Here is a 22,431-nt window from a genome sequence, read left to right as displayed (position 1 = left end):
TCCCTGATCACAGATTGCAGATCCTTTCTTCCTTGTTTACTCTCCCTCCCCTGCCCCCGTAGTGGCCACCTCGGTGCTGCTTATACACAATGAGCCTGCCTGCCTCAGGTCTTTTGTACTTACTGTGCCTTCTACTCTGAATCATCCATGTTTATAATCTTTTCCCTCTCTCCTATTCTATTTTATGCTGATTCCATGCATCATGCAATTGCTTGATCCTCCTCTCTCACCTCAATCTCTTCTTGTCTGCAACCTCTATTCCATTGCAAACATATAACCTTTATACCCAAAACTCTCTACCAAGGTGACTACAATCACTCCCAGGGCTCCAACTATTATAGCTCTGTGAGGCTTGTCCACCTTTCAATCTTTAGCCATTTTTTCTGGTTGTGGTATTTGAACTGTAATTAATTCTACAATTACAATTAATTCTACATTTTGAAAGATTTTTATGGATTTTTAAAAAGTTTTTTATTTAAATTCCAGTTAGTTAACATGCAATGTAATACTAATTTCAGGTGAGTAATATAGCAATTCAACACTTCCATACAATACCTGGTGTTCATCACAGCAAGTACACTCCTTGATCCCCATCACTTATTTTTCTCAATCCCTAGGCTATAAGTTTCTTAATAGCTGATATATTTAATAATGTCTATGTCTCCTAGAAAAATATTCTCCACAACATAGAATAAAAGGAATTGTTGTCTAAAAGAATGAATACATTAATAAAATGGATTAAAAACTGAACATATTTAGGGGCGCCTGGGTGGCACAGCGGTTAAAGCATCTGCCTTCGGCTCAGGGCGTGATCCCGGCATTACGGGATCGAGCCCCACATCAGGCTCTTCCGCTATGAGCCTGTTTATTCCTCTCCCACTCCCCCTGCTTGTGTTCCCTCTCTCGCTGGCTGTCTCTGTCTCTGTCAAATAAATAAATAAAATCTTAAAAAAAAAACTGAACATATTTAATACCAAAATGTTTAAAGTAGTGACACATGCATAGATCAAGAGGCAAGAGAGAGAGAACTAATGGGACTTAGATCTCACATTAAAGTAGATGTTTCTCATTAGAATCACTTACTAGGAATAGGCAGAAAATATGAGAGAAAAGAAGCATGGATAGTATTAGGATTGAAGGTGAAGTTGTGGGCATTCGGAAGTTCATGATGAGTTTACTTTTCTTAATAGTTGTGGGCCTTTGAGGGGCGATACCTCCAAACATCTCAAAGATGTGGTCTTCTCACTGAGCAGCTGGTTTATATCCTACATTCCTCTTCCCTTATATAATCATCAATCACTTACCTAGGTACAGGCCTCTTGTCAGCTCACTGTCAAAAACACTCCAAGGCTCCTTCCCTTGCTCCAATAAAGAGATCACATCTGGCTTGGGAATGCAAAGTCCTACTCATAAGAGAAGAAGACTTTTTATGTTGTTGGTGTTCCAGGATGAAAATCCTATCCTGTGATCAGCAAATAAATTGGAAGGGCCACAAAAAAGCAGAGAAGGTGGAGCCTTGGCCTTAGGCCCAATGAAGCTATACATTCTCAATTCTACAAAGCTCAAGCCATGTCTTTAGGAATAGGGAGAAGAAACGCATAGGATATATGGAAGGAGTTGAGAAGATCTTCTCAGGGGAAGCAAACATTCCAAAGGGCTCTAGACTTTTTGGAGAAAGGTATACTTACCAACTGAGACCAGGTTGCTATAATTCTCCAACATTACATATTTGTACAAATTCCTTTGAGTTGAGTCCAGGCATTCCCACTCTTCCTGAGAAAAGTCTATAGACACGTCCCTGAATATCACAAATCCCTGAAACAAAAACCCTGAGTTATACTTGTGTAATGCAAATAAATGACTTCAAGGTGGAAGGAGAGACAACAAACATAAAAGGAGAAGAAGTAAAGGAGAGTTTTACAGTAAAGGAGAGAAATGGAGCACAAGCAGGTTGGGCTCAATACCTGTGATGTGGGTGAAAACCAGAGTTGGTGTTAATCAATAACCAGGCCTCACACAACCCAACTCCTGCAGATAAAAAACTCCTGTGCACAACGAGAGAATTCCAAGATCCATTCTTGTTTAAAAATATACTTAATCTGTACGGTGACTAACATAATAAAAAATATTATTAAAAAAATAAAAATATACTAAATCTAATTAAGAGGAATATCTCATTAAACAGCTAACTGGCATATAGTATTTTCTCAGTAAAGAGAAGTACCCTTATGCTTCCCTTTCCCCCTTGAAAAATCAAGTTATAATTGGTAAACTCTTAGAAGGGTGTCAGAGGATAAAATTTTAGAATAATAAGAATATAAAGAAGATCCTGACATTTTCAACAATCAGAAAGCAGGTCACATGAAAGGTACCAGAAAATAGAAACACAATGCCCTTCTCAATAGTGCCCTGAAATGAAGAAACAGAACAAAATAAAAATATAACAAATTTTGCAATACTGAGAATGAACACTTGACTAGAGTCATTTATCCAGCCAAAATTCATACAAATGTGCGGTTGTATAATACGTTTCTAGAGAAGCAAGGGATCAAATATGTATCTCCTATGTACCTTTTCTCTTTTGTTGTTTTTTATTCTTTTATTTTTTATTTATTTATTTTATTTAAATTTGATTAGCCAACATATAGTACATTATTCTTTTATTTAAAACATTTTTCAGCTTATTCAGGTAAAATTGACAAATGGATTGTATGTTTAAAGTATACAATATGATGATTTGACATATGTATACTTTGTGAAATGATCACCACAATTGGGTTAACACGTCCATCACCTCACATGGTTCCTCTGTGTGTGTGTGTGTGTGTGTGTGTGTGTGTGTGTGTGTGTGTGTTGAGAACACTTAAGGTCTACTCTTCTTTTTAAGAAAAAGATTTTATTTGAGAGAGAGAGAGGGAGAGAGCATGAGCAGAGGGGAGGGGCAGAGGGAGAGGGAGAAGTACACTCCCTGCTGAGCAGGGAGCCCAAGGCAAGGCTCAATCCCAGGACCCTGGGATCATGACCTCAGCCAAAGGCAGATGCTTAAGCAACTGAGCCACCCAGGTGCCCCAAGGTCTACTCTTTCAGCAAATTTCAAGTACATAACACAGCATGATTAACTATAATCATCATGATGTACATTAGACTCCCAGAGTTTATTCATCTATAACCAAAGGCCTATACCCTTTGACCAGCATATCCCTATCTCCTCCAACCTAGTCCTTAGTAGCCTCCACTTTATTCTGCCTTGGTGAATTGGAGTTGTTGTTGTTGTTGTTGTTGTTGTTGTTGTTGTTTTTAATCTCACACAGAAGTGAGATCATTACGGTATTTGCTTTTCTCTGGCTAATTTCACTTAGCATAATATCTTCTAGATAAAACCATGTTTTTGCAAATGGCAGGATTTCCTTCTTTCTCATGGCTGAATAATATTCCACTATATGTCACTGTCTATCTATCTATCTATCTATCTATCCATCCAAGTAGATGTCTATAAAATATCTCACATCTATTTTATCAATTCTTCCATCAGTGGACACTTAGGTTGTTTCCATATCTTGGCTATTGTAAATAATGCTGCAGTGACAATGAGCATGGTAGTGCAGATATCTCTTCAGGATACTGATTTTGATTTCTTAGGTTATATACTCAGAGGTAGGACTGCTGAATCATATAGTAGTTCAATTTTTAATTTCTTGAGAAATATCCACATTGTATTCCATAGTGGCTGTACCACTTTATATTTCAACCAACAGTGTACAAATGTTCCTTTTTCTCTACTTTCTCACCAACACTTATCTGTTGTCTTTTTGGTAAAAGCCATCCTAACAGGTATAAGATGATATCTCATTGCAATCTTCAACTTTCCCTAGTGATTAGTGATGTTAAGCACCTTTTATATACCAGCTGGCCATTAGTATTTCTTTTCTGGAAAAATGTCCATTCAGGTCCTTTTCCAATTTAAAAATCAGGGTATTTGGGGTTTTTTTGCTATCAAGTTATATAAATCCTTATATATTCTGGATATTAATAGCTTATCAGATATATGGCTTGCAAATATTTTTTCTTTTTCATTTTGCTGACTGTTTCCATTGCTATGTGGAAGCTTTTTAGTTTGATATAATCCTACCTATTTTTGCTTTTGTTGCCTGTGCTCTTGGTGTCATATCCAAAAAAATCATTGCCCATATGAATGTCAAAAAGCTATTTCCCTGTGTTTTTTTCTAATAGTTTTATGGTTTTGTGTCTTACGTTTTCTTCACTTTTTCATTCTTTTTTCCCTTTGTTTCTATCTGACTGGATAATGTCAAATGACTTGTCTATGACTTCACAGATTCATTCTTCTCCTGGGTTAAGTCTGCTATTGATGCATCTTATTGCATTTTTCATTTCATTCATTGTATTCTTCAACTCCATATTTTGTTTTTCTTTTTTATGATTTCTACCTCCTTGTTAAACTTTTTTTTGTGTATTGTTTTTCTGATTTCATTGAATTATCTTTCTGTATTTTCTTCTCACTGAGCTTCCTAAAACAATGATTTTGAATTCTTTATTGATCAAATTGCATATCTTCATTTGTTGGAGTCAATTACTATAAAATTATCATGTTCCTTTGGTAGTGTAATGCTTCCTTGATCTTTCATATTCCTTCAAGTTTTATATTGTGTGTCCACATTTGGAGAAGCAGACTCTTCCTCCAGTCTTTACTGACTTGCTTCAGGAGAGAAATACCTTCTTTCAGCCTTTTCTGTGGACCTTTACTCTGAGGTAGCAAAGATGTGTTATATCAACACCAGGGTGTAAAAGAGCAAAGAGTTTCACACGGGATCAAGAAAGAGGAAAAAAAAACAACTTTAGCATAGTGGCAAGAGAAGATTCCAGTATAAATACAAAATGGAAAATCTAAGACAACAGGTGGTAAGGAGACATAAAGAAAAATCTGTCCACATGGGCTCACTAGGCAGATGGAAGTCTATGAGATGCTCCACAGCTAATAACGCTCTACCCTGTGAAAATTGCATTTTCCATTAGTGAAAATTGACATTGCTTCTAAGTTTTTGCTATTATACAAGCAATGTTTCCATGAATAATATCCTTGTGTGTGTTTGAGATCAGTAGGATAAAGTTCTAGAACTGGAATTGCTGGCTGACAATACACAAATTTTAAAGTTGGAAAGAAATTTCCAACTGACCTCTACTGAGGCAGTACCTACCAATTCACCCTGCCCACCAGGAGGGTGTGAGAATATTCTTCTCCACACTATGGCTGGTATAGTTAATACCTGATTTCAATATCTTTGCCAATATGAGAAGTAAAAATGGAAGTTCTCATTTATATTTCAAATAATATTGATAATTATCTTTATACTATTATAAGGTTGATTACTTCTGCCTAGTTCTTACTGCAGTTCCTATAGTATGAATTATTTTTTAATATTATGGCCAGTTCTTAATAAGGGTAGTGTTTTTCTCTTATTGAGATTAGTAGCAAGTTATAATTTGCTACAAATGTATCATAGTTTGTCACTTGTAGGAGAGGCAAAAAGTCATATTTGCCAATCTTTTCTACAGGGGACTCCTGGGCTTGCATTATTAAAAAATATCACCTTCTTTTCAAGTTCACATGGAACATTCACCAAGACAGACCACATTCTGGGCCATAAAATATACCTTAACACTTAAAAGAATAGAAATCTAACATAACATAAAAAAAGAATAGAAATCATACAATGTCTACTCTCAAATAACAATGGTATTAGACTAGAAATTGATTAACAGAAAGGTAACTAGAAAATCCCAAATTATATGAAGATTAAACAACACACTTCTAATAGATAGGTCAAAGAAGAACATTCAAAGGAATTTTAAAAATATTTTAACTATATGAAAATGAAAACAGACTATCAAAATTTATGGGATGCAGCAAAAGCAGTGCTCAGAGAGAAATTTATAGCAATTAATGTGTATATTAGAAAAGGAAGATCTGAAACCAAAAAGTGAAGTTCCACCTTAAGAAACTAGAAAAATAACAAATTAAATCCAAAGGAAGTAGAAAAAAATAATAAGAAAGCAGAACTCAATGAAACTGAAAACAGGGAATCAATATAGAAAATCAACAAAACCAAAAGATATTTTTTAAAGATCAATAAAATAAAAAAGCTTCTACCTAGGGTAACTAAGAAAAAATACAGAAGACATGAATTACTAATATGTGAAATGAAAGAGGGGACAGCAATACATATTGCATAAATATTAAAAGATAATAAAAAATACTGTGAACAACTATGACCACAGATGTGATAACTAGATGAAATGGAATAATTCTTTGAAAGATGTAATATGCCAAAACTCATACAAGATGAAGTAGACAATCTGAATAGGTATAAATGTATAAATGAAATTGAGTCAATAATTCATAACCTTCAAAAACAGAAAGCACCAGGCCCAAATGGATTCACTGGTGAATTCTATCAAACAATTGAGGAAGAAATTGTTTCCATTCTCTCTAATGTCTTTCAGAAGATAAAAGCAGAAGGATTACTTCTTAAATCATTCTGAGGCCAATATTACCCTAACACCAAAACCAGACATTATAAAAAAAGAAAACTGCAGACCAGTATCTCTCATGAACATAGATGTAAAAATCCTCACAAAATAATAGCAATTGAATCTAAGAATATATAAAAAGAATTATTCACCATGACAAAATGGGATTTATCTCAGGTACAAAGCCTGGTTCAAACTTTGAAAATAAATGAATGTGATTTATCACATGAACAGACAAAAAAAATAAAAATCACATGATCATATCAATAGATGCAGAAAAAGCTTTCAACAAAATCTGACACTCATTTGTGATAAAACTCTCAAAAGAATCACAGATAGAGGAAGATAGTGGCACAGTAGGAGCATCCTAGGCTCACCTTGTCTCATGAGCACAAATAGATAACTATCAAACCATCCTAAATACCCCAGAAATCAACCTGAAGACTGACGGAACAAACTCCACAACTAAAGGGAGAAAAGAAGCCACATTGAAGAAGGTAGGAAGTGTGGAGACATGCTTCATGGGAGAAAGAGATCACTGGTGCTGCAGAGGGGAGGGAGCCATGATCATGGAGAAAGGTGAAAGAGAGGAGCACACAAGGGAATGCACAGGGAGAAAATTTCACCAAGTTTCCATTGGCTTGGAAAACAAGACGGGCTGAACTTCAGGAGTTCCTGCAATCAGTGAGGCTCAAAGCCTGGAGTTTAAAAAGTTAGCAGGCTTGGCTGGGATAGAGCCTGGAGGGCACCATGCTGCTCCTGGAGAGAAGGCAGACAAACAACCCTGGGACAGACAGCTGGAAACAGTGATTTGAAGAACACCTGGGATACAGAGTGGGGAGATTATTCGCCCTTCTCAGAGTGCATCAATAAGACACAGCATTCACAGAGACACCTCTCTGTAAAAAAATGGCCAGTACCTTTTCCCTCCCCTGCCCCTCAGCATAAACACAGAGCCAACCATGGGAAGCACCGCAGCTTCACCACTGGCTGTCTAACTTGAAAACACCAAGTCCTAGCCCCTCAACCCTGTGCTCTAGAGGGACTGAACTTCTCAGTCATGCCTGCTTGAGTTCTAGTGCAGCAGGACCCTCCCCCAGAAGGCCAGCACAGATCGCTGACCACACCATATCTCCCAACCAGAGAGTTCTGCAGGACATCAGCTCTGGTGGAGGTAGTGTCAGGTCTGATTTCACAAGCACATCAGAGCACACCTAATTAAAACTCATTACATTGAGGCCAGGGACCAAACACTGCTGATAGTAGACAAGGACAGGCTCTGAAGACCACTGGCCTGAAGGATAGAGCAGCCAAAACACAACAGCAGAGCATACTTGGCACACACCAGAGACCTCCCTGAAACACCAGGCCCTAGGCACTACATGACCTCTTTCAGAAAGTTATTACTTTCAGGAGCAGGTAACATAACTGGCTTTCTAACACAGACAAGAAGGTGGAGATCTAGACAAAAAGCAAAGATGGAGGAATTTATCCCAAATGAAAGAACAAGATAAGACCAGGGCAAAAGATGTAAATGAAACAGATGTAAATAATATGCTTGATGGAGAATTTAAAGCAACAATCATAAGGATACTACTAGGTATGAGAAATGAATAGAAGACATCAATAAGACCCTTACCACAAAGATAAAGAGTTAAAAAGGAATTATCACAGATGAAGAGTGCTATAAATGAGATTAGAAACATGCTTGATGTAATGAACAGCAGGCTGAGAGAAGCAGAGGAATGAATTCGTGATAGAAAACTAAGTAATGAAAAGTAATGAAGCTGAACAAAAGAGAGAAGGAAGAATTATGCAACACAAGAATAGGCTTAGGGAACTCAGTAAGTCCATCAAATGTAATCACATTTGTATTATAGGAGTCCCAGAAGAAGGAGAGAGAGAAAAGGGGGCAGAAAATTTATTTGAAGAAAAAAAGCTGAAAACTTCCCTAATCTGGGGAAAGAAACAGACATCTAGATTCAAGAGGCACAGAGAGCTAACATCAAAATCAATAAAAGCAAGCCAACACCAAGACATGTTGTAATTAAATCTGCAAAATACAGTGATAAAGAAAAAATCCTAAAAGCTGCAAGACAAAAGAAGTCCCTAATTTATAAGGAAAGACCTATAAGGCTAGCTGCAGATCTCCCAACAGAAACTTAGCAAGCTGGAGCGAATGGCATGATATATTCAACATGCTATGGGAAAAAACTTCAGCCAAGAATACTGTATCCAACAAGGCTATCATTTGGAATAGAAAGAGTTCCCCAGACAAGCAAAAATTAAAGGAGTTCATGACCGCAGGACCATTCAGTCCTGGAAGAAATGTTAACAGGGATTCTTTGAGTGGAAAGGAAAGACCCAAAGTGACAAAAACAAGAAAGGAACAGAGAAAATCTCCAGATTAGATCACATACTAGGCTGTCATTCAGAATGGATGGAGAGATAAGGACCCTCCAAGACTGGCAGAAACTGAAAGAATATGTGACCACCAAACCAGCCCTACAAGAAATATTAAGGGGGGGGTCTATAAAAGTAAAAAGACCCCAAGAGTGATACAGAACAGAAATTTACAATCTATAGAAACAAAGACTTCACAGAGAACATGGTAACATTAAAATCATATCTCCCAATAATCACTCTCAATGTGAATGGCCTAAATGCTCCCATTAATGCCACAGGGTTGCAGATTGGATAAAAAGACATGAACCATCTATATGCTGTCTATAAGAGACTCATTTTGAACCTAAAGATACATCCAGACTGAAAGTGAAGGGATGGAGAACCATTTTTCATGCCAACGGACCTCAAAAGAAAGCTGGGGTAGCAATTCTCATATCAGACAGATTAGATTTTAAGCTAAAGACTGTAGTTAGAGATACAGAGGGACACTATATTATTCTTTTTAAAAAATTTTTTTATTATATTATGTTAGTCACCATACAGTACATCTATATTATTCTTAAAGGGTGTATCCAACAAGAGGATCTAACAATTACAAATATCTATGCCCCCAACAGGGGAGCACCCAGCTATACAAGCCAACACTTAATCACAATAAAGAGACATACAGATAATAATATGTTAATAGTAGGGGACCTCAACACTCCACTCTCAGCAATAGACAGATCATCTAAGCAGAAAATCAACAAAGAAACAAGAGCTTTGAATGACATACTGGACCAGATGGACCACATAGATATATACAGAAGACTACACCCCAGAACAACAGAATACTCATTCTTTTCGAATTTACATGGAGCTTTCTCCAGAATAGACCATATACTGGGTCACAAAACAAGTCTCAACTGATACCAAAAGACTGAGATTATTCCCTGCATATTCTCAGACCACAGTGCATTGAAACTAGAACTCAATCACAAGGAAACATTTGGAAGAAACTCAAACACCTGAAAACTAAAAACCATACTGCTTAAGAATGATTGGGTAAACCAGGAAATTAAAGAACTTAAGCAATTTATGGAAACCAATGAGAATGAAAACACATTGGTCCAAAACCTATGGGACACTGCAAAGGAGCCTTAAGGGGGAAATACATAGCCATCCAAGCCTCACTCAAAAGAATAGAAAAATCTAAAATGCAGTCTTTATATTCTCACCTTAAGAAGCTGGAGCTGGAACAGAAGAACAGGCCTAACCCACACATGAAAAGACAATTGATTAAGGTTAGAGCAGAGATCAATGAATTAGAAACCAGAAGCACAGTAGAGCAGAACAACAAAACTAGAAGCTGGTTCTTTGCAAGAATAAATAAGATCGATAAACCACTGGCCAGAATTATTCAAAAGAATAGAGAAAGGACCCAAATTAATAAAATTATGAATGAAAGGGGAGAGATCATGACCAACACCAAGGAAATAGAAACAATCATTAGAAATCATTATCGACAACTATATGCCAATAAATTAAACAACCTGGATAAAATGGATGCCTTCCTGGAAACCAAGACTGAAACAGGAAGAAACTGATTATCTAAACAGACCAATTAATCATGAAGAGATTGAAGAAGTGATCAAAAACCTCCCAAAAAACAAGAGTCCAGGGCCTGATGGATTCCCTGGGAAATTCTACCACACATTCAAAGAAGAAATAATACCTATTCACCTGAAACTGTTTCAAAAAATAGAAACAGAAGGAAAACTACCAAACTCATTCTATGAGGCCAGTATTACCTTGATCCCAAAACCAGGCAAAGACCCCATCTAAAAGGAGAATTACAGACCGATATCCCTGATGAATATGGATGCCAAAATTCTCAATAAGATCCTAACTAATAGGATCCAACAGTACATTAAAAGGATTATCCATCACGACCAGTGGGATTCATCCCTGGGATGCAAGGGTGGTTCAACACTCGCAAATCAATCAGTGTGATAGATTACATTAATAAGAGAAGAGATAAGAACCATATGATCCTCTCAATAGATGCAGAAAAAGCATTTGACAAAATACAGCATCCTTTCCTGATTAAAACCCTTCAGAGTGTAGGGACAGAGGTACATTCCTCAATTTCATAAAAACCATCCATGAAAAGCCTACAGCAAGTATCATTCTCAATGGGGAAAAGCAGGAAGTCTTTCCCTTATGATCAGGAACACGACAAGGATGCCCACTTTTGCCATTATTTTCAGCATATTACTAGAAGTCCTAGCAACAGCAATCAGACAACAAAAAAGAATAAAAGGTATTCAAATTGGCAAAGAAGAAGTCAAACTCTCTCTCTTCGCAGATGACATGATACTTTGTATGGAAAACCCAAAAGACTCCACCTCCAAATTACTGGAACTCATACAACAATTCAGTAATGTGGCAGGATACAAAATCAATGCTCAGAAATCAGTTGCATTTCTATATATGAAAAGTGAGACTGAAGAAAGAGAAATTAGGGAATCGATTCCATTTACAATAGCACCAAAAGCCATAAGATATCTAAGAATAAACTTAACCAGAGAGGTAAAGGATCTATACTCTAGAAACTACAGAACACTGATGAAAGACATTGAAGAAGACACAAAAAGATGGAAAAACATTTCATGCTCATGGATTGGAAGAATAAACAGAGTTAAAATGTCTATGCTACCCAGAACAATCTACACTTTCAACACCATCCCGATCAAAATAACAATGACATTTTTCAAAGAGCTGGAACAAATAATCCTAAAATTTGTGTGGAACCAGAAAAGACCCTGAATCACCAAGGAAATGTTGAAAAAGAAAAATAAAGCTGGGGGCATCACGTTGTCTGATTTCAAGCTATACTACAAAGCTGTGATCACCAAGATGGCATGGTACTGGCACAAGAACAGACACATAGACCAATGGAACAGAATAAAGAACCCGGACATGGACCCTCGTCTCTATGGTCACTAATCTTTGACGAAGCTGGAAAAAACATCCAGTGGAAAAAAGACAGTCTATTCAAAAAATGATGCTTGGAAAATTGGACAGCTATATACAGAAGAATGAAACGTGACCACTCTCTCACACCATACACAAAGATAAACTCCAAATGGATGAAAGACCTTGATGTGAGATAGGAATCCATCAAAATCCTAGAGGAGAACATAGGCTGTAACCTCTTCAACATCCGCCACAGCAACTTCTTTCATGAAATGTCTCCAAAGGCAAGTGAAACAAAAGAAAAAATGAACTTGTGGGACTTCATCAAGATAAAAAGCTTCTGCACAGCCAAGGAAATAGTCAACAAAACAAAGAGGCAACTCACAGAATGGGGGAAGATAGCTGCAAATGAAACTACAGATAAAAGGCTGGTATCCAAGATCTGTAAAGATCTTCAATACACGAGAAACAAATAAAGAAATCATAAAATGGGCAGAAGATATGAACAGACACTTTTCCAATGAAGACATACAAATGGCTAACAGACACATGAAAAAATGTTCAAAATCATTAGCCATCAGGGAAATTCAAATCAAAACCACATTGAGATACCACCTTATGCCATTTAGAATGGCAAAAATTGACAAGGCAAGAAACAACAAATGTTGGAGAGGATGTGGAGAAAGGGGAACCCTCTTACACTGTTGGTGGGAATGCAAGTTGGTACAGCCACTTAGGAAAACAGTGTGGAGGTCCCTCAAAAAGTTAAAAATATAGCTACCCTATGACCCAACAATTGCACTACTATTTATCCCAAAGATACAGACATAGTGTAGAGAAGGACCATATGCACCCCAATGTTCATAGCAGCGTTGTCCACAATAGCTAAACTGTGGAAGGAGCCGAGATGCCCTTCAACAGATGAATGGATAAAGCAGATGTGGTCCATATATACAACAGAGTATTACTCAGCCATCAGAAAGAATGATTACCCAACATTTGCAGTAACATGGATGGGACTGGAGGAGATCATGCTAAGTGAAATAAGTCAAGCAGAGAAAGACAATGATCATATGGTTGCACTCATTTGTAGAACATAAGGAATAGCAGGGAGGTCGATAGGAGAAGGAAGGGAATAATGAAGGGGGAGTAAACAGAAGGGAGAATGAACCATGAGAGACTATGGACTCTGGGAAACAAACTGAGGGTTTCAGAGGGGGGGATGGGCTAGCCTGGTGATGGGTATTAAGGAGGGCATGTATTGCTTGGAGCACTGGGTGTTATATGGAAACAATGAATCATGGAACAGTGCATCAAAAACTAATGATGTACTGTATGGTGACTAACATAATAAAAAATTTTAAAAATAAAAATAAAATAAAATATAATGGAATATTATTCAGCCATCAAAGAGAACGAAATCTTGCCAATTGCAATAAAATAGATGGAACTAGAGGGTATTATGCTAAGCAAAATAAGTCAGTCAGAGAAAGACAAATACCATATGACTTCACTCATATGTGGAATTTAAGAAAGAAAACAGATGAATGTAGGGGAAGGGAAGGAAAAAGAAAATAAGATGAAAATTGAGAGGAAGGCAAACCATAAGAGATGCCTAACTCTAGGAAACAACCTATGGTTTGCTGGAGGGGAGGGGATGTGTGGGGGGGAAGGGATAATTGGGTGATGGACATTAAGGAGGGCACTTGATGTAAGGAGCACTGTGTATTATATGCAACTGATCAATCACTAAATTCTACCACTGAAACTAATTTTTAAAAGCATATGAAAATGTAAATCTCACTGGAAAAGACAAAGACAAAATACTGGAATACTGTAATAGTGCCATGTATCTTTTAACACGAGTGAAATAGTTAAAAGATATGGTTATTAAGAATAATCATAACCACATAAATTTGCTAATGGAAATACAATATTAAAAGAGCAAAATCTAATGAATCATCGAACTTTACATAAAAAAACCAGGGATGTACTGTATGGTGACTAACATAATATAATTTAAAAATATTATTTAAAAAAAAAAGCAAAATCTAAGATAAATTATATAAAGTGTGTGTGGGGAGAAATAAAGTGTAGAGTTTATGTATGCAATCGAAGTTGTTGTTAGCAGCTTAAAATACTGTTATAACTATAAATTATTTGATTTAAGCCTCACGGTAACCTCAAATGAAAAACTTATAGTAGATAAACAAAACGTAAAAAGAATCACAACATAGCAGTACAAAAAAATCATCAAACTACAATGAAGAAAACAAGAGAGGAACAAGAGAACTAAAAAAGAGACAAAATATTAACAAAATTAAAATAAGTCCTTACCTATTAAAAATTACTTTAAATGTTATGTTCAGCCAGCGTATAGTACATCATTAGTTTTTGATGTAGTGTTTAATGATGATAATAATAAAATAATAAAAAATAATAATTACTTTAAATGTAGATGGACTAAACTTACTTCTCAAGCAAAAGACATAGAGTGGCTGAAAAAACAAAGACTGAAAAAAACAAAAACAAAAACAACCCAAATAAATGCTGTCTATAAAAGACTCACTTCAGAATTAAGGACACACATTGGCTGAAAGTGTGAGGTGGAGAAAGATATTTCATGCACGTGGTAACAAAAGAGAGCAGGGGTGGCTATACTTGTACCAACAAAATAGACTCTAAGTCACAAATGTTCACAATAGACAAAGAATGTCATATTATGATAAAAGGGACACTTCAACAAGAATATACAACAAATATAAATATATATGCACCCAATATCAAAGCATCTAAATATATAAAGCCAATACTGACACATCTATTAGGGAAAAATAGCAATACAATAATCATAGAAGGCTTAAACATCCCAGTGTCATTAATGGATAGATCATCCAGACAGAAAGCCAATAAAATAAATGCAGAACTGAACAACAAAATAGACTAAATGAATCTAACACACATACACAGAGCATTCCACCCAACATTAGCAGATTATTCATTCTTCTTAAGCATATATGTAACATTATTCAGGATATATCACATGGAGTCATAAAACAAGTCTCAATAAATTTAAGAAGGTTGGAAATTATTCCAATCATCTTTCCCTATTACAATGGAATAAAATCATGTATCAGTAATAGAAAGAAAATGGGAAAATTTATAAATACACAGAAATTACAGCCAGTGCAATCTCTATCAAAATACCAATAGCATTTCTTACAGAAATAGGAAAAAACAATTATAAAATTCATTTGGAGCCACAAAAAAACACTGAATAGTGAAAGCATTTTTGAGCAAGAACAACAAAGCAGGAGATAATAAGCTCCCTGACTTCATAACACATTACAAAGTTATAGTAATCAAACAGTATGGTACTGGCACAAAAACATGTGCATAAACCAATGGAATAGAATAGCCCAGAAATAAACCCTCACATATATGGTCAAGTAATCTCTGACAAGGGCACCACAAATATAACATAGGGAAAGGACAGTCCCCTTCAATAAGTGGGTTGGAAAAATAGGATATCCACATGCAAAACAATGAAATTGGACCTTTGTTTTACACTATATACAAAAAATTAACTGAAAAAGGATTAAAGATTTAAACATAAACCAGATGGACTTGACAGACATCAAAACATTCCATCAAAAAGAAACAAAGTGCACATTCTTCTCAAGTATTCATGAAATATCCCCTAGATCATATGGTAGGCCACAATACAAGTCTTAATAAATTTAAGACTGAAATCACACCAAGCATCTTTTCTGACAACAATGTTATGAAACTAGAAATCAATTACAAGAAGAAAACTGGGAAATTCACAAACATAATCAAGTGGGATTTACTCTATGGATACAAGAATAGCTCAACATCCAAAAATCAATGAGAAACACCACAGTAACAAAATAATGGATAAAAATCATATAATCATCCCAAAAGGTGCAAAAAAAAAACATTTGACAAAATTCAACATCCATTTATGATAAAAATTCTTAATGAAGGGGATATAGTGAAGAAATACCTCAACATAATAAAGGTCACACACATATAAATAAAATATCATTTTTCCCTATTAATTCAATATATGTGATTTATTTTTGTATAGCTTTTACATTTTTAAACTTAATTCCAGCTTTATTAATATAATTGACTATAATACTGTTTAAGGGGTACAACACGTTGATATGATACACATATATAGTGAAATATTAGCATCAGTGTTAGCTAACACCTCCATAATGTAACATAATTACCACTTCTTTTTTGTAGTGAGACATTTACTATCTACTCACTTAGCATCTTTCAAGGATATAATACAATATTTAGTCACCATGCTGTACATTAGATCCCTAGAACTTATTCATCTTATAACAGAAAATTTGTACCCTTTGACCAACATTTCCCCATACCCCCTACAACTCTGTGGTAACAACCACTAAACTGTTTCTATGAGCTCACCTATTTCAGATTCCACATATGAGTGATATTCTATAGTATTTTTCTTTCTCTGGCTTATTTCACTCAGCATAATGCCCTTGGAGTTGATCCAAGATTTCATTCTTTCTCATGGATGAGTGATCCTTTATTGTATATATACCACTTCTTCTTTATACATTCATCCATTGACCAACTCAGGTTGTTTCCATATCTTGGCTATTGTAAATAATGCTGTAAGAATAAGGAAGTGTACAAATGTGGAATTTAAGAAACAAAGCAGATGAACACAGGAGAAAGAAAAAACAGAGAGAGGCAAACCATAAAGTAGACTCTTAAGTATAGAGAACAAACCAAGGGTTGCTAGAGCGGAGGTGAGCAGGGAAATGGGCTAAATGGGTGATGGGTATTAAGGAAGGCACTTTTGATGAGCACTGGGTGTTACATGTAAGTGATGAATCACTAAATTCTACTCCTGAAACTAATATTACACTAAATGTTAACTTAGGATTTAAATAAAAACTTGAAACAGAAAAGAAATACAGCATTAAAAAAAAAGAATATAGCATTAAAAAAAAGAATATGGAAATGTAGATATCTCATTAATACCTGTTTTTATTTCCTTTGATATACCCAGAAGTGGGATTGCTGGATCATATGGAAGTTTTATTTTTATTTTTTTAAGGAAACTCCATACTGTTTTCCATAGTAGCTGTACAAATTTACATTCCCACCAACAGTGTACAAGTATTTAGTTTTCTCTACATCCCCACCAACACTTGTTAACTCTGGACTTCTTGATAATAGCCATTTTAACAGGTGTGAGGGAATATCTCTGTGATTTTGATTTGCATTTCCCTAATGATTAGTGGTGTTGAGCATTGTTTCATGTACCTGTTACCTATTTTATGTATTCTTTGGAAAAGTGTCTCCTCGATTCTGCCTATTTTTTAGACTTAGTGTTTTTGGTTTTTGGGGTTTTTTGGGGGGGGGCTACTGAGTTGTATGAGTTTACATATTTTGAATATTAACCCATTTTGAAATATGATTTGCAAATATTTTTTCCTATTCCATAGGTTGCTTTTTCATTCTGTTGTTTATTTTGCTGTGCAGGAAACGTTTACTTATTTAGTACCAAATATTTATTTTTGCTTTTGTTTGTGCTTTTGGTGCCATATCCAAGTAATCATTGCCAAAACCAATGTCAAAGAGGTTTTTCCTATGTTTTATTCTAGGAGGTTTAGGGTTTTAGTTCTTACATTTAAGTCTTTAATCCATTTTGAGTTAATTTTTGTTGAGTGGTTGAGATATGGGTCCAATTTCATTTTTTCTTCCTTGTGAATAACCAGTTTCCCAACACCATTTAATGAAGAAACTATCTTTTCTCCACTGAATATTCTAGGTTCCCTTGTCAAATATTAGCTGACTGTATATGCAAAGGTTTATTTCTGGGTTCTCAATTCTGTTCCATTGGACTACATGTCCATTTTTATGCCAGTACCAACGAGTCTTAGTTACTATAGCTTTATAGTATAGTTTGAAATTAGGCAATGTGATAACTTCAGCATTGTTCTGCTGACCTGGGCTATTCATGGTCTTTTGTGGCTCCATACAAATTTTAGGATTGTTTTTCTATTGCTGTGAAAAATGCCAGCTGAATTTTGATAGAGATGGCATTGAACCTGTAGATGGCTTTGTGTGGAAGGGACATTTTAACAATAATTCTTCTGATCCACGAACATGGGATATCTCTTATTTGTGTCTTCTTCAATTACTTTAATCAGTCTTGTAGTTTTCACCATGCAGATATTTCACCTCATTGGTTAAATTTATTTTCTACATATTTTATAATTTCTGATGCTATTGTGAATAAGATTTTTAAAAATTTCTTTTTCAGATATTTTGTTGCTAGTGTATAGAAACACAACTTATTTCTGTATGTTGATTTTGTATCCTGCAACTTTATTTTTTGATTAGCTCTTAACAGTTTTAAGGTGGAGTCCTTAGGATTTTCTCTATATAAGATCATATCATCTAAACAGAGACAACTCTACTTCTTCCCTTCCAATTTGGATGCCTTATACTTATTTTCTCATTTGATTGCCCTGGCTAGAAATTCCAGTACTATGTTGAATCAGAGTGGTGAGATTAGACATCCTGGTGTTATTCCTGAACTGGAAGGAAAACTCCTCCTTTCACTGTCAAGTATGATGGTGGCTGTGGGTTGGTCATATTTGGCTTTTATTGTTTGCAGTGTTCCTTCTATACCCAAATTTGTTGAGTGTTTTTATCATGAAAGGATGTTATATTTTGTCAAATACTTTTCTGCACCTGTTGAGATGATCATATGATTTTTATTCTTCATTTTATTAATGTGGTACATCACATTTATTGATGTGAATATGTTGAACTATCCTTGTATCCCAGGGATAAATCCCACTTGATCATGGTGTATGATTCTTTTAATGTCCTGTTGAATTCAGTATGCTAATTTTTCTTCAGAATTTTTGCATTTATATTCATCAGGATTATGGGCCTGTAATTTTTTTTCTTGTGGTGTTCCTGTCTGGCTTTGGCGTCAGGGTAAGGCTAACCTTGTGAAATGAGCTTGGGAGTGTTCCCTCCTCTTCAATTTTTTGTAGGAGTTTGAGAATTGGCATTAATTCTTTAAATGTTTGATAAAATTCAATAGCAAAGGCATCTGGTGCTGGGCTTTTCTTCACTGGAAATTTTTGATCACTGATTGAATCACCACACTAGTGTAGTAATTGGTCTCTCCAGAATTTTTATTTCTTCATAATTCAGTCTTCATAGGTCATATGTTTCTAGGAATTTATCCACTTCTAGGCTATCCAATTTGTTAGCATACAAGTGTTCATAGTAGTCTCTTACGATCTTTTGTATTGCTGAGATATCAGTTAGAATGTTTCCTCTTTCATTTCTGATTTTGTTTATTTGGGTCCTTTTGCTTTTCTTTTCTTTTTTTAAAATAATGTGCTGTTAGAATAATTTTATTTTATCTTTATTTTTTAAATATTTTATTTATTCATTTGAGAGAGAATACGAGTGGGGGTGAGGGAGAGGCAGAGGGAGAGAGAGAAGCAGACTCCCGACTGAGCAGGGAGCCCGATGTAGGGCTAGATCCCAGGACCTGGAGATCATGACCTGAGACAAAGGCAGATGCTTAACCATCTGAGACCCCCCCAGTTGCCCCTCTTTGCTTTTTTTCTTAGTCTAGCTAAAGTTTCGTCAATTTTGTTCTTTTCAAAAACAGATTTTAGCTTTGCTAATCTTTTCTATTGCTTTACTAGTCTCTATTTGATTTATTTCAGCTCTGGTCTTTGTTATTTCCTTCTGTTAACTTTGGCCTTAGTTTGTTCTTTTTCTAGTCCCTTGACATTTAAAGTTGTTTATTTGAAATCTTTCATTTTCCCTTACACATGCATTTATTGCTATAAACTTCCCTCTAAGAAATGATTTTACAGCATCACATATGTATTTGTCTGTTGAGTTTCCATTTTCATTTGTTTGGGCACTTTTTTCCTCTTGATTTCTTCCTTGGCCCATTGGTTATTCAGGAGTGTGTTGCCTAGATTCCACATATTTGTAAAATTTCCAGCTTTCTCTTGTTTTTTTGATTTTTAGTTTCATACCATTTTGGTTGGAAAAGATACTTGGTATGGCGTCACTCTAATTTTCCTAAGAATTGTTTTGTGACCTATCATATGATCTATCCTGGAGAATATTCCATGTGCATTTGAGAAGATGTGTATTCTGCTGCTGCTGTTGAGTGGAATGTTTTATATATGTCTGTTAGGCCCAGTTGTTTTAATGTATGACTCAAGTCAAATGTTTCTACATTGATTTTCTGTTTGAATGATCCATCTGTTACTTCAAGTGAAGTATTGAAATCCCCTACTGTTCTTGTATTGCTTATTTCTCCCTCCAGATCTGTCAGTATTTGTTTAACATATTTAGGTGTTCTGATATTGGGTGCATAAACATTTATGATTGTTATATCTTCTTGATGAATTGACCTCCTTATCATTCTATAATGACCTTCTTTGTCTCATAATTTTTGGCTTAAAGTCTATTTTGTCTTATATAAATATGGGCCAGCCCTGTAAGGCCAACCCCACTTTCTGCTTCCATGGAATATCTTTTTCCATCTCTTCACTTTGAGCCTATGTATGATCTTAAAGCTGAAGTGCCTTTTGGTAGGTAGCATATAGTTGAGTCTTATCCATCTGGCCATTCTATGCCTTTCAATTGGTAAATTCAATTCATTTACATTAGAGAAATTATTAATATGTAGACTAACTCCATCTTATTAATAGCTCTCCAGCTATTTTGTAGTTCCATTGTTCTTTTTTCCCCTCTCTTTTCCATGGTGGTATGCTGTGATTCCCCTCACTTATCTTTTGTGAATCTAATAGAGTTTTGCTTTATGGTTATCATGAGACTTACATAAAACATCATATAGGGGCACTCGGATGGCTCACTCAGTTGGGTGGCTGGCTCTTGATTTCGGCTCAGGTCATGATCTTAAGGGTCCTGGAATCGAGCCCTGCATCAGGCTCTGCACTCAGTGAGGAGACTGCTTGAGAATTCTTTCTGTCTCCCTTTGCCTTTCCCCCTGCTCTCTCTCTAAAATAAATAAATCTTTTAAAAAATCTTATAAAACAGTCCATTTTAACCTAATGGATAGCAACTTTAATCACATAAAAGAGCTCTACTCTCTTACTGCCCCTTTTATGTTTTTTATTTTACCATTTTTTATTTTTTATATCCTGAATTCATTAACAAATTACAGTAGTTATTTTTTATATTCTTGTTTGGTTTATGGTGTCCCACACATCTTACAGTCTTTCTTCACTCTCTTTCATTCCTTTTTTCTTTGTTCTCCTCTGTCTGGGGTATTTCAAAGCCCCCATCTTCTATCTCTCTCATTTTATATTCACTTGGTCTATTCTCCTGTTGATGTTCTCTGTTGCATTTTTCATTTCATTCATTCTTCAGCTTCAGATTTGTTTGGTTTGTTTTTATGATTTCTTTTTGTTGAATTTCTCATCTTACTCATGTATTGCTTTCCTGCTTGTTGAGTTCTATGTTTTATTGTAGCTCATTGAGTTTCTTTAGAACAGCTAATTTGAATTATTTGTCAGGTAAATCACAGAATTCTGTCTTTGAGTTCAGTTACTAGAGGATTATTGAGATCTTTTTGTGATGTCACATTTCATTGATTCCTCATGTTTCTTGGAGTTTTGCATTGCTGTTTTCTCATTTGAAGTAGTCACCTCCTCCAAACACTACTAGTTGCCTTCAGGTCAGAGATACTTTTTATTGGGCCTGCTTATAACCGGGGCTTTCTCTGTCATTGTAGGAATACATGTGCTCCCTACTTCTTGGCGTCTTGTGACAGAAATCTTAAGCTTCTTTGTCTTCTCTCAACCTTACAACTCACCAGGCTGGCTGCAGGAAACCTCTTTTGTTTTTCCTAAGATAATACTATAGCTCAAGTTTGTGTTTTCTCCCTCGCTACAGACTCTGGCCTGTTTTCTGTGTGCTCTCTGTCTACCAAAACTGGTCTTTACTGCCATACTTGGGAACATACACAAAGAGCTAGCTGAAGAACTGAGGGAGCTGTGGGTTTAATATTTGGAGCATTGGGGGTGCCTGCAAGCCAGGTGGGGGATCCTTGTGTAAGGTTTTCCCAGCAGCTTCTGGTGGGCTTCCTGCAGGAGTCCTGAATGCAGCCAGTAGGAATTGTATTCCTTTAATACATTCTGACATTCTTATAACCTCATCTCTCTTCCCACAGTCACGCAAGTATTGCCTCAATACTGTGGGTGCTGCAGGAGAAAAACAAGTTTCTTCAGCAGCATCCTATACCGGTAGGGAAGCTGGGCAATCACTCACTGTTTTCCCCTGCAGAAAAAGTCATTGCTGGCTAGTTCAGCACCATGATATGCCACCTTGGGGAAGGGGTGGCACTGGTAAAGTTCATCTTACCCCCTCCTTTTTTTTCTTTTTCTCCAAAACAGTGCTAGAATCTCTGCTCAGGAAATCTGGAGTTCTACA

At 35.8% G+C, this 22,431-nt stretch overlaps 1 pseudogene; it reads right to left on the bottom strand.

Annotated features, from left to right (window-relative positions):
* Positions 1-22,431, bottom strand: part of LOC130541841 (zinc finger protein 850-like) — a 93,752-nt pseudogene that overhangs the window by 45,743 nt on the left and 25,578 nt on the right.

Source organism: Ursus arctos, unplaced genomic scaffold (genome assembly GCF_023065955.2).
Source record: "Ursus arctos isolate Adak ecotype North America unplaced genomic scaffold, UrsArc2.0 scaffold_19, whole genome shotgun sequence".
NCBI lineage: Eukaryota > Metazoa > Chordata > Mammalia > Carnivora > Ursidae > Ursus > Ursus arctos.
This window is presented reverse-complemented; position numbering and strand designations above follow the sequence as displayed.